Here is a 13,655-nt window from a genome sequence, read left to right as displayed (position 1 = left end):
TATGTACCACGGGCATAAACTGATGTTTATACTCTCGGGCGACTAAAAAGCTCTCGGGCCATAGGCCCTCGAGCTTTTTAACTCGTCGCCCTCGAGAATATAAACATCACTATTATGCCCTTAATACATAAATAACTATTACATACCTTTTATATAACAAAAACTACCGTGTCCAAATATTACACAGCTGCACCACTAACCTGTAAACTATTGTTTAGGCGGGAAATGACGAAAGTTATAGAGATTGCTTCTATTGACCGCGTGGGTATTTGTATTGTAGGTTGTAAAATTATATTGTGTTTAATAGATGGCCCCAGAATTATTATAAAAAATCCCCTGCGCGCTCTTTTCCATATGCGCACTCTTACCCTACGTCCATCAAGTTCACTTGGTACTCCACAGTGTGACATTCGTCAAGATATTAATTTTTAATCAGTTGCCCAGCCTTCCGTTTCCACAATTACTCCGAACACCAATGAATCCCAAGAAAGTAACAATATTTCTTCTATACCAATCAGCAAAAAAGAAAAAAAGATTTTGCAGGGTAATCGCAGACGTCCACAGGTAGGTGGTATAAGAGCATTAACTTCATCAGATGTGTCTGAAAAATATAATTTATTGCTGGATCGTCGAATGGTTCTTATAAAAAAAACAAACAGAACATGCTACAACACTCCAGAGAAGAACGGAAGAAAAAAATGGATGCCTTAAAATTACAAAAATAAATACTGATCCTAGAAAAAGAAGAAAAAAAACTTAAAAATGAATTTCTTCAATTAGAAATAGCATACAAAAAGTCGCATTATAGTATATTAAGATACAAGTGTATAATCAAGTCTTTAAAGCACGCGCAACGAGTTTAATGGCACGACGCGAAGCAGAGTGCCTTTAACGTTGCAAAAAAAGGCTTTTTTCTTCGACCTCTCGATAACAACATAAATTACACCTTAGTTACAGGTGTAACAATGAAGCTCATTAATGGTTAGAAACCATTATACGTTAGCAACCATTAATCGTTAGCAACCACTTATATATAACCATACATACCACCGTGGTTCGTTTGCAACATTTATCGATTCGCCAAGAAGAAACAACCTTTCAGACAGAAATTTCGAAAATTTAGTGATATTAAAGACAAACGGCTATAGCGGCTATATAAATCGTACTAACCTCAGTAAACACACTGTCGTTTAAAACGTCAATTTTCCTTTTCAACGAATACGATTGCTGATGCGATTTTGGTTCGGATTTTTGTAATTCTAGATCTATAACCTCTAGGGTTTCTGGATCTGGTACGAAAGATAAATCAAATTCAGGTATTGAATCGTGAAATGAAATTGTTTCGGAAATTGTCGAACACGACGGATTACTCCCTGATGGTTCAAAAATCTTCGACGACGACAGATTACTCGCAGATTCAAAAATCTAAGATTGAAAAAGCATAATATAGAATATTTGTCAAAAATAGGTAGGTATAGTTCCAGTCGTACAAAAATTGTCTGCAATGCAATGATTTTAAATCAATATTAGAATGTTCAATAAATTACATGATGTTATGAAATTTTGTCGGACTAGTGCCGTGCCATGCCAATAAACATGCTTTGAAATTATAATGCAGTACCAACCTTAATAGGTTCGGAAGGGGGAAATTTCTCCCAGTCTCTTTTTTGAAAAATTAATTTTGGTCCCGACTTTGTAAAAATCTTGTTAATGGTCTAGCAGTCTAAGAGGGCAAAACTTTCGTCGTCGATACCTTCACCTAATTAAGAGAGAAAAATCGCATGAAGTATACACACTGGATAGATCAGCTGATGATGTCTATCATGCAGAATTAAGTTTTTCTACTACTACCTTAGAATCACGTCATACTTGCTTCTTTTTTAACAACAGAATCTCGCCTATTCTCTGCTAGTGAAGTGGAATAATTTCATTCTAGCTCTTGTGATGGAATGAGCACATGTGGCGACATCTAAAACAGGACATCCTAAACCAAAATTCTTAAACTGTCAAAATTTTAATTACGCTTGCGCCAGATATTAAATTTTAAGGACCGGTAGCGCGAAAATGAATAGCAGTGGCCAGTGAGGATTTAATGGAACTTTCAAATACTCCCCCGGAAATCACCGTGGAAGCAGAACACGCAAAAAAATTTACTTCCCGACAAACTAAAAGTGTACGAACATACATACAGCAAATTTTTGGAGTGGAGGACAAGAAAAAAACCAACTCATTTTCAGAGAACGTAGTGCTTACTTTAGCAAACTATCACAGTAAATTAAAGCATCCACATTGTGGAATAGTATATTCTAGTATGGAATAAGGTGTATTCCGCGCGAGTGAAAAGTTCGTCACACGAGCCGAAGGCGAGTGTGACGGTTTCACGATCGTTGAATACCTATTCCTTACAAGTCATAGACATAATTTTTTCTACTACTACAACGAATTGTTGCGAAATATGTAAAATTCCGACCAGAGTTAGTGGTAGACAATCCACTAATAGTTCTGTATGCTGTGGGTAGGTATAACAAATCCATGTGGCATTTGAGCGACTCTCATTAGTCTAAATGACCCAGAACGAACGATTCACTACACATGCGAAAGAATGTCAAAGGTTTGTTCGTTGTATTTCTGTTTAGCACAGACGTGTTTAGTAATCGAAAATGTACATATATTTGTTACGGTTAAAGTAGACATTTGGTAAATGTGCACATGTTAACACTACTCCCATTTGTATGTAAGTATAGACAAGCGTAACATTTTAGTTGGCATTACATTTTACTTTTTAGGTTAGTTTTCACGCTCCCCAAGGTAATGCCTACTGAGGAAATCTGTTCTGGTCCTGGATCACCAACGACTTATTGTTACCTGTTTGGATGTTCTTTTCGTATAGTGCTGTGAGGTATATTAATTGTAGCGATATGCAACTTCACACGTTTGGTTGTAGGTAGGTATAGCTACTCGTGGCTTATGTTCTTAGGAATGGACCTCAAGATAAACACGTGGCTTAAGCTGTTGTGAGTGGACCTCAAGATAAGACTTGTGAACAAAACGCTAAGTGTTTCGGGATCTGATGAGGATTGGATTGCTTTTTAAAAGGGCCTGCAACTTAGCGTAGCTGCTTGTGTCGACATTATTGTTCAAAAGTAATTTAGATCGTAACATGGGATACGTTTTGCACAATGTTGTAGATGCTTTAATTGCCTGTGATAATATAAGCCAACACTACGTTTTCTGAAAATAAGTGTGTTTTTTCCTCATCCCCCGCTCCAAAGATTTGTCCCTACACTGCTTTTGATTTTCTTTTCTGCTGCCGCGGTGATTTCCGGGGGAGTATTTGAAAATTGCATTGGACCACCACTGCTGCTAATTTGCGCTACAGGCAATTAAAATTCAAAATAACTGGCGTAAGTTTAATTAAAATTTTGACAGTTTATGAATTGTGATTTGGATATCATTAATAGATGTCGCCACATGTGCTCATTCCATCACAAGAGTTAGAATGAAATTATTCCACTTCAGTATAACAGAATAGGCGACATTCTGTTGTTAAAAGTATGGCAAGTATGAAGCGATTCTAAAGTAGTAGTAGAAAAAACGTATTCCATGCTGTGCTCTACGATACTTTTGAACAATAATGTAGATATAAGCAGCTATGCTAAGTTGCAGGCCTTGTTAAAAATGCAATCCAGCGGCTATTTCCCTAAAAAGACAAAAATTCTATCAACGAGCAAAGTAAAAATGTTTATTCAAAAAGCACCCCCGACAGTTCATATCTACTATAACATTACACGTTCAAATCGTTACTCGTTACATCATATTTATTTTACATTTGCAGGTTGCTCTTATAGTTGGCATTAGTGGTGCTTGTCGTAAGCACGAATTGTGGAACATAAAAATCGGTGGACTTAGGTGGAACTGTAATTAGAATACCCAATACGAAAACTAATGTACAACGAAAGTTTACAATTACGAGGAACCCGTACGTTGGTATACCTACAACCAAACATCAAGTTGCATATTCTACAATGAATTAATGTACCTCACTGCACTATACAAAAAGAACATCCATATCAAAACAGTTAACGTTGTTGGTCATCCAGAACACATTTCCTCCAGGAAGTTTTAAAACTAACCTAAAATATAATGCTCACTAAAATGTTACCTACACTCGTAGATACCTTACATACAAATTTTTCGAGTAGAGTGCTATGATGTTTATTTCTAATTTGCATCCATAACGTCCTCTTTGTAGCATTTTGTATTTGAATTTATACACATCATGAATTACATTCCGGTCGCAATCTCGAATACGTTTATCGTTTATGGTTATGTTTATCTAAATCTAAATGATCCACGCCGATACACTGCGCAGGACAGGGCACATTCAATAAATGTGCACATTTGTAAATAATATCACAGAAAAGTTAGTTTATCTTTTCTGGGATAATATTGAGGGAAGAGAAATTGTCGAGGAATTTGTTTATACAGCCATTTAGACAAATATCTGTCAAATATGCCACAGTGATCTGTTATACCAACCCACCGTACATAGACGTCCATACTAATGTGTGAATTGTCTATAGTTAACCCTGCTTGTTTTACATATTTTGTAAAAATTCGTCGTAGTAGTAGAAAAAATTATGTCTATTACTTGTAAAGAATAGGTATTCAACGCTCGTGGAACCGTCACACTCGCCTTCGGCTCGTGTGACGAACTTTCCACTCGCGCGGAATACACTCTATTCCATACTCGTTATAGAATATACTATTCTCACACTATAGCACAGACATCGCATAATTCTGGTAAACTTTGGTTGGATCCGGATCGTATTATACAGTGAGTTTTTTTTAAATGCGAACATAGGAGTTTGCCTGCAATGTAATTTCCCTATGTTCGATTTTTAAAAAAACACATCAATCTATGATGTGTGCGCGGTTCACATTCCCAAATCGCGCAACTTGTGTGACTATGAACAGCGACTCTATAGTCTTTATGATGAAGAGCACTCGGTAGGATTTTTTTAAGAAGCCATGTGAGGCCATAGCAACATTAGGAAACATTTTTCTTAAACTTACGATAACTTGACTTCACAGGCCACGCACTGACACCACAACTCATTGTGAACCAACCTTCAATTATTTGTAGGTCATGTGCACCTGGTATTGTACTAATTTGATCTATTCAATACATAAACGAAGAAAAATAAATAGCGAAAACAACTACAATAAATGTTCAAAGTGTCCTCTTTGACATTCTAAGCAATAACTTAACCGATTTCGTAATTAAATTGGCCGGCGGTATTTTTAAAAATGTGACAGCCGTCAGTTGTATCTACTACTCATTTGAACTACTCAATAGATTGATGTGTTTTTTTTTAAATCGAACATAGGGAAATTACATTGCATGCAAACTCCTATGTTCGCATTAAAAAAAAATTCACTGTATATTAATTTTGTTATTACATTTAACATTAACGGCAATAATTTTTAAATTATGGTTAAAATACGCTCAGAGGAACGGAAAAGAAAAAATTATTCACATCCAATCGTACAGTTGTTCTTAAATCCCAGATAGGGGTCCGTTAACATTTGGGGGGGGGGCTAAGTGAACGTAGCCCCCCCCAGTACGTATTTTGTCGCTTGTAACAAGGTCACCTGATACATTTGGTTATGCGCTCAATTGCGCCACTTGAATTAAAGCTAGCGCCATTACGGTTAATCCATAAAAATTTTTAAAAAGTGGGGGGGGGGCTTTTAACAATGTTTTTTCTACTACAGCGTACCTCTCATCATGCGCTAAAATGCGCCGTAAACATAAATCTTTCCGCATTATAGTTTTTGAGAACCTTTTTAAGTACCTATAGAACTATAACACTCTAATCTATTTTATTTATGTAAAATCACATATAGGATTACGAAATAATGTGGACAAACTCCCTCGGTTGGCAACCAAATCTGACACTTACAAAGGCAGCTATCAAATACCTTTGTGTGATTTTAATTCAAACAGGAAAGCCCATTTATTCATTGGGCTGCAGATTGGCAATGTTATGTCAATTCTTGCATATAATAACAAAAATAAGAATCTATTAGTGGTAGACAAGCAATGTTAGCAAAGTGTGTTTTTTAATCATAGATACTCCATACATTTGTGGATCATACAAATCTTGCTACCAAAAATAAATACTAGATGGGCGAAAAAAATCACCCTATTAGAAGATGCTCTTATTTTTGCAAATGGTGGCCAATGTCAAATCTGTTTTCATTTGTGAACTAGACAGGTTTAGAATACAAGTGAACAAGCCATAGAGCGATACACTCTCCAAGAATGCGGAATAATCCCGGATCGCCTCATCTCTAGTTTTGGCGATTTACACTGGCCGGCAAGGTCCCCCGATTTAACAGTTCCAGCCTTTTTTTGTGGGGTTTTTTGAAATCCCGCGTTTACATGAACAAGCCCGAGACCCTGGAAGCCCTCAAGGACAACATTCGACACGAGTGCGAGAATCTGTCGCCCGAAGTTCTCGCCGAAGTGATGAAAAATGCCATAAAACGAGCCCGTATAGCAGTCAATTGTGACGGCGCTCATTTGACCGATAACATCTTCTCGACTTGACCAATAAAATTCTAAAGGTTCAAATAAACATAATCAAAACACAAAATCGAAGTTTTTCATTTAGAAAACAAATGAGAGCCAACATCGGATGACTTCTTTTGGCCCACCTTGTACCTTTGTGCGGTAAATGGATTGATGTCGGCAAAAAAGTTTATTTGTTACATTTTTCTCAGTGTAAGCTCTAAAGCTATAAGGCCGCAGTGTAGGTTGTTTTAAGTGGTGGCTAGTGGGTGGCGAGTCGCCAAGCAACCCGCCAAGTAACCCGCGCAGTACGTTTCTACCACATACATTAAGATAACGCCGGCCGCACTGTTGCCACTCACCCGCCTAGCGACACGCCAGGCGAGTAGAACCGAATCAGTTCTGTTTGATAATTTCACCAACCCGCGAAGTGTTTTAGTTATGGAGGAACAACTAATCGCAGCTGTTTATAAACGAAAATCCCTATGGGACCCGGCAGACGACTTGAGGAAGAATTAGAAAATCCTCAAAACACTATGGGCAGAGGTTGCAAATGAAGTCATAGTCTCTGTCTAAGTTGTACTCGTGCACCCACAACGTTCTTTCATTTTCTTTACACATTTAAGGTAGGAGTTGTCACATAGAAGCAACCTTTTGGCAAATTTAGAGAGTGGCATCCATATACAGGGTGATTCCTATAGTACCTGCCACCGTTTGGGAGCGTGTAGGTGGTGCGTAGGGGAGTATTTTGATATAGGACATTTGGGGTCGGAAATCTAAAATAAGGGTGCCAGAGCCAAATTTACCTTCTGGAATTTCGCGCCTGTAGGTAGGCAACCCAACCGGCCGGCGGTGCACACGGAGCAATCTCAGGCGGCGATGTGTGGCTGACACTTGATCAGAATTTTGTTTAAACCCACGAAATCCCGTCTGCAACGACGCGTATCAAGTGAATAAACACTATGGCAATAGTATATAATAATAGTTGGCTAGATGTAGGAAGTGCATTGAGAACAACGGTGGCCACGTTGAACACTTGTAAACGTTATTGCTTTTGACTGTCGTTTTTCCTCCTTCCCTCCCATGTCGCTTCCTCGCGCTAACTCGCTCTGCATCGCTCCGCGCGAAACGTCGGTCGGTTGGGTTGCCTACATACAGGCGTGAAATTCCAGAAAATAAATTTGGTTCTGGCGCCCTTATTTTAGATTTCCGACCCCAAGTGTCCTATATCAAAATAATCCCCTAGGCACCCCCTATACGCTCCCAAACGGTGGCAGGTACTATAGGAATCACCCTGTATATCTATCAGTCCAAAAATTCCCTATTGCAACCGTAAACACAAGGTGAATTTAAATTGTAAGTTTACGTAGATTTAGTTTCTGATTATACCTCGTAGTTTCACTAGTACTCGACGCGACTCTTTTAGACGCGTGCGCCTCAATTTGACTGTCGGCAAAAGTTGTTACTAGGACACTTCGGTTCACGTAGTCTCCTTGAGAGGTAGCGAATAAGAGTAAGAGTTCCTCGTTACCGCGTGGTGAAAATTTGTTTGCTAAGTTTATTCTCGGTCATCCACCGGGTTTGCTTTCACCTGGGTAATTTATTGTACCGGATGGTAGGTGTAGAAGTACTACAGGCTGTTATTTTGGAATACATTTGCCGTTTATCGGGATCTTGAGGAAATTTCGCTTATCTTCTGAGCTGCTGGTATTGGGGGTATGCAGGTCGTATCGTAAGTCTACTTCGTCGCGAGGACAAATGTCGCTGAATTACAACTAGTCGTGAGTTTTGCCTGGAGTTTGGGGTAAGAGATACATAAAAGGAAAACCACGTTCTCATCGCCACCTGTCAATTGGGATCAACGGAGGATGTGACGTCAGAATATCCGGCGGCCATCTTGTCATGTTCTATGTACCTGTTTTTCTTTATCAACCTTCAATATCTTCGTAAACGTCAAGCTATTCTATGGAAATTGTTTTAGCTCAAATTTAAATCCTGTCATTTTATCAATCTTAAATTACTTGAAGCCTTCAGCCATATTTGAATTTCATTTTGGTTCATATAGAACAAAGTTTGTGTAGATCTTTCCGACACACTTGTTTTGCTAATTTCAACTTTATTAGTTATGTGAAATCTCTGTTTAAAAGAGTTTTGTTATCATTTATGTCAATCTATGAAATCTTGTTGTATATCTACTCTACTCCAGTCTATGTCCAAGTATTCTTGTTGATTACCTAAACACAATAAACGTTATTATTATTATTATTATTATTATTATTTAATTGTGTTTCAGCTTATGGTATGGAAACCACTTTCATAGAGCTCTAGGAAAGTCGGAGAATTTTGGGGTAAGTTCGTATTAATCCTATGTTTATCGGAATATTTAGACTTGGAGATACATTCTGTAGTGTACTATTTATTGGTTTATTCACATGTTACCTTACATATTTTATCCGTAAGTGATTAACTTTCAAGCGGAGATAATTTTCTTTATTTATGTAAATGTTCATTTCAAAATTTGCTTAGTTTGGAGAATTTGATATTTACAATTAAATTTACTTTGACTGATGATTAGGTATGTGTCGAGCAATTTAAAATAATATACAAATGTTGGCAGTTGAGTTATAAATATGGTAAAAATGTTATGATTAAAAATTATTTTGTGGGTCGATTACTGATGTCTTTCATTATTTCAGTATTTCTCGTAAGTTATGGTATATTTCTATGTTCAGTGCTATAACGTTTGTGCCGAAAGGTAAACATAGTTGCGCCTTCCGGAATATCATTAATGTGCTCAATTTGATCGTATGGACTACGACCATGTGCCTACTTTGACTGAGCTACCGAGCCTTGGCATTTTAAATTTATTACAAGTACGAGTTTTTGCCTGTAACAAAATTTGAATTACTAAAAAATGCTAACATATTCTTCATATGTAACCTTTGTTACAGTTTGCGTAAATGTAATTTTCGATCATACCCTGTACTTTAGATGATGTTTATAACGTGATTCGTTAGCGTGCGAAGTTAATTCGTTTTAAGCGGCCGTATGTGGCTGACGATACATCATTAACTTTAAATGTTATGTTAAATCAATTACCTTTTCTATTGACAGTCATCCACCGGATTTGGGTTTAACCGAGTATTTGGCTATATCGGATACTATCTATAATAAGAATACAGAAACGTATATTTGATATATTTTCCGTTTGTTCGTGATCTTGACGATTGTTCATTGCCCTACATTAAGCGGTGAACACACCTTCTAATTAATCTTTGTGGATTACTTCGAATATATTCTATCTTGTAATGCCGTGCTTTCTTTAGCTTCTATGGTGGGTTTTGGTTTTCAACCGTACAGCTAACGTAATCAGCTGCGAAGCCATTATAACTGGGTCTCTTAAGATAATCTGTTCCTGTAAATTTGGACGGTGTAACATGGAAAATTATCGCCTTATCCCTCGCTGCCGCCAGTTGATCAACCACCAGATGTGACGTCATGACATCCGGCCGCCATTTTGTGAAATCTCTCCAATTTATCTCTCTTATCTCACGTATTAAACTATACGTAACATTTACGCGATTCAATCATATTTAATTGAACTTGAACCTTGAACTGTAGGTATGTTGTCAGGTTTTGAAATTGCTTTATGGTTTAAGGTTGTAATTACTCCAAGTCAATTTACAGATCTAATTTAATTGGTTATTCGATCAAATCTTCCTACTTTGACTGAGCTGCCGAGCCTTGCCATTTTTTAAATTTTACCAAGCACCCATTCTACCTGTCACAAACCAACTAAATTGTGCTGACAGTTATACAGGGTGGCAATTTGAAAACTTACCACCCTCCCCATGTCTTACTAAATAAACGAGATATTTTAAAAAATCAAAATCCGTTTCGGTAATTCGGAGGGGGAATCACAATGATAGATAGTTGGCGATGCACCCCCTCCAATTCCCCGCGTCCCAGCCACCCCAACTTTTTTAAATAGTGACCCTCATATGTGATACGTCATTGGAAATGCTTTCCAACCATACCAAATAGCATCACATTTGGGTTAGTAATTATCGTGCAAAACAAAAAATAAACTAGTATTAGATATAATTAGATTTTGTATGAACCAAATTAGAGTTTGTATGAAAGAGCATCAAATTAGATAGTTTTTTTTGTTGTGCTTGCATTATCGAAACATGTGACTTTCTAAGGCAAGCAAATAGGAAACTCTTTTCTTAAAAATGAAAGCAAAGAAGAGCCTAATTAATTTAGGAAAATAATCGCCAAGATATAAAATTACAGGACCCAACATACAATTAAGCCATAAAGAGATTAAATTTAGCATTTAAGATTTACTATAAACTACAGTGGGTACGACGAGGTACTCATTGGTACGGGCTTTCTCTCGCTTGGAAATAGTGTCCAAGATAAGGCTGTCTATCATGGAGATCGAAACCATAGAAGATACGATGATGGTCAAATTAGAGAAAAGATGCGCAATTAAACCATTATTATCGTGCTTTAGAGTAAACAAAAAAATTCCAATTACTTCCGAAGATACGACAGAAAAACCGAAAATTGCCGCTTTTATGTTTATTAAGCGGCAGAGCAAAGCGATGCAAAGTTTATAGGTGAGTCGATGGTGTCCGTTTCTCCGTGAACACGATAACTGTCAAACGCTTGAACCGATTTGGTTCAAACTTTGCACAGTTAACATTAGCATATATACCACAAGTAATAAGCCTATTGAAAATGGGTCAAATCCAATGACCCCTTAGCGTCACGCCTCTCTATCTCTGGCAAACGCTTGAACCTATTCGGTTCAAACTTTGCACAGTTAACATATATACCACATGAAACAAGCCAATTAAAAATGGGTCAAATCCAATGACTCCGTGGGGTCACACCGATGTGCTCTGTCGCTTTTTTAAACGCTCTTTATGGGTTTATTTTTTGCTGGTGTTATTGGAACAGATACAACAAGAAAAACAAAAGACATTTTCTCATTGCCACTTTTTGAAATCTACAAGACAGCACCCGCGCACAACTTGCGAGGATACCTATCGGATAAACTCCTGGAAAATAGAAAAAATGTTACATACGTATACTTGCACGATCAAAATATTGTGCGTAGATGCACCATCCTGTTGAAACCAACAATTTCCAACTTTTGTTTTTATTTGTGTGACGTACATAGTTGTATTCGTAATAAAAACTAAAAAGTGCTACTAAATACAATACAGTGTGTACTTCCACGGCCCATGTAAAAAAGTATAGTTTGTGATAATTTCTCCGAAACAAAACGTTGTATTAAGAGTCTTCCAACGGTGCTCAAAAAGGGGTAATGAAAAAGTATTTTTTGGGAACAAGAAAACGGCAGTTCTAGGTTCTAATGTAAACTCGAGTGTCTTCAAAAAGTTGATGATCGAGTCCAATACTCCTCAGAATTCTTTCCGCTTTTGAGGTTTCGACTAGAACCAGCAGGATTATATTGTGCCAGTAGAAAGGTCAAATTACCTCAACTTACAACGCCACCTGAACCACTCAATTCATTACTTCTTTCAGGGCAAAACCCTATATCGAAGCATTTCTTGCAGAATATTCAACAGTTATAAGCTGATTCCAAATGACATCATTTTTTGGTGCAAATATAATTCGGGAAAGGGGTTTCAATCCAAATTTTAAGGTATTATTTCTTCTGTAACCAACATCATACACATCCATCCCAACATGTAACTACGATTACGAAAATTTGTATTGCTCTACAGGAAACTCACCTGAAACCAAGGTCAAAATATAATATGAACCGGTTCAATTAAATACAACTTACCAAGCTGTAGCAGTCCAACTTGAAATTGACAAAACTTTTACTCTTTGTAACATATACGTTCCAAATACAACATATGCTGTAGAAGAAATTGGACCAATTATAAATCAGCTTCCAACGCCCTTTGTTCTTGTTGGAGATTTCAATTCTCACAACACTGTCTGGAGCTCTGGTTCAAATGATGCCCGAGGCAAAGAGTTATTGGATCTCATTGAAAATAAAAACTTAAGCTTGCTAAATGACAACTCAGCTACGTTCTTCAATGTGAAGTCAGGAACATTTGATTTCATTAATATATCAGTGTGTTCACCAGCTATACATACAAATTTAAAATGGGAGGTGGAAAATGATTTATATCATAGTGACCACTTTCCCATAATTATTACAGTTCGAGGTCACAATCCTGCTATTCGAACGGTAGCTAAGTACAAAATCAAACTAGCAAATTGGGAACATTTTACAAAACAGCTCATCCCGCCTAGTCAGGAAAATATAACTCTTGAAACTTTTACCTCCTCTATTATAAATGCTGCCGAGGCCAGCATTCCAAAATCAAAACCTGGCAAAATAAGAAAGATAGTTCCATGGTGGTCAACTGAAATTAAAGAAAAAATCTCATTAAAGAAAAAATCTTTGAACAAACTTCGGCGTAATCCCACAATGGATAATCTTATAGAATTCAAAAAACAAAGGTCACAGTGTCGCCGGGCAATACTGGAAGCCCAGAGAAATTCATGGCAACAGTACGTATCCACCATGACCCCGGAGACTACCAATAGTGAAGTGTGGAAGAAAGTGGGAGCTATATCTGGCAAAATCAGTTCCAATTACCCGACGTTTTTGCGAAACACTGAGGAAAAAGTTATAAATAATCTGCAAGATATAACTAACACTATTGCTGATCAATTCTATAAGGTTAGTAGCTCCTCTAACTATCCTCCCACATTTTTGGGCACTAAACCTGAAAAAGAGTCTATACATATCAACTTTAACACAGAAGAAAATCTAAATTATAACTTACCTTTTACTCTGGAAGAATTAGAGACAGCAATCTTCAGTACCAAATCCTGCTCGCCAGGCCAAGATGGTATCCATAATCAGATGCTACGCCATTGTAGCGCTGAAATGAAAGAAATCATTTTAAAATTCTTCAATGTGTGTTGGAGTAAATCTACTTACCCTCCAGAATGGAAACGAGCCATTGTCGTCCCTATACCTAAGCGGTAAGCCAGGTAAAGACCCGTTGTTAGCACAACA

The 13,655-nt window shown here is 37.3% G+C and overlaps 1 long non-coding RNA gene across 1 annotated transcript; it reads left to right on the top strand.

The window, feature by feature from the left end:
• Positions 1 to 2,400: 2,400 nt before the first annotated feature.
• On the top strand, positions 2,401 to 3,294 carry LOC116158600. The gene is made up of 3 exons (XR_004142774.1): positions 2,401 to 2,734; positions 2,787 to 2,899; positions 2,945 to 3,294. It is a non-coding gene; the product is annotated as an uncharacterized LOC116158600 (long non-coding RNA).
• The last annotated feature ends 10,361 nt before the right edge of the window (positions 3,295 to 13,655 follow it).

This window comes from Photinus pyralis, unplaced genomic scaffold (assembly GCF_008802855.1).
Source record: "Photinus pyralis isolate 1611_PpyrPB1 unplaced genomic scaffold, Ppyr1.3 Ppyr1.4_LG1, whole genome shotgun sequence".
Classification (NCBI taxonomy): domain Eukaryota; kingdom Metazoa; phylum Arthropoda; class Insecta; order Coleoptera; family Lampyridae; genus Photinus; species Photinus pyralis.
This window is presented reverse-complemented; position numbering and strand designations above follow the sequence as displayed.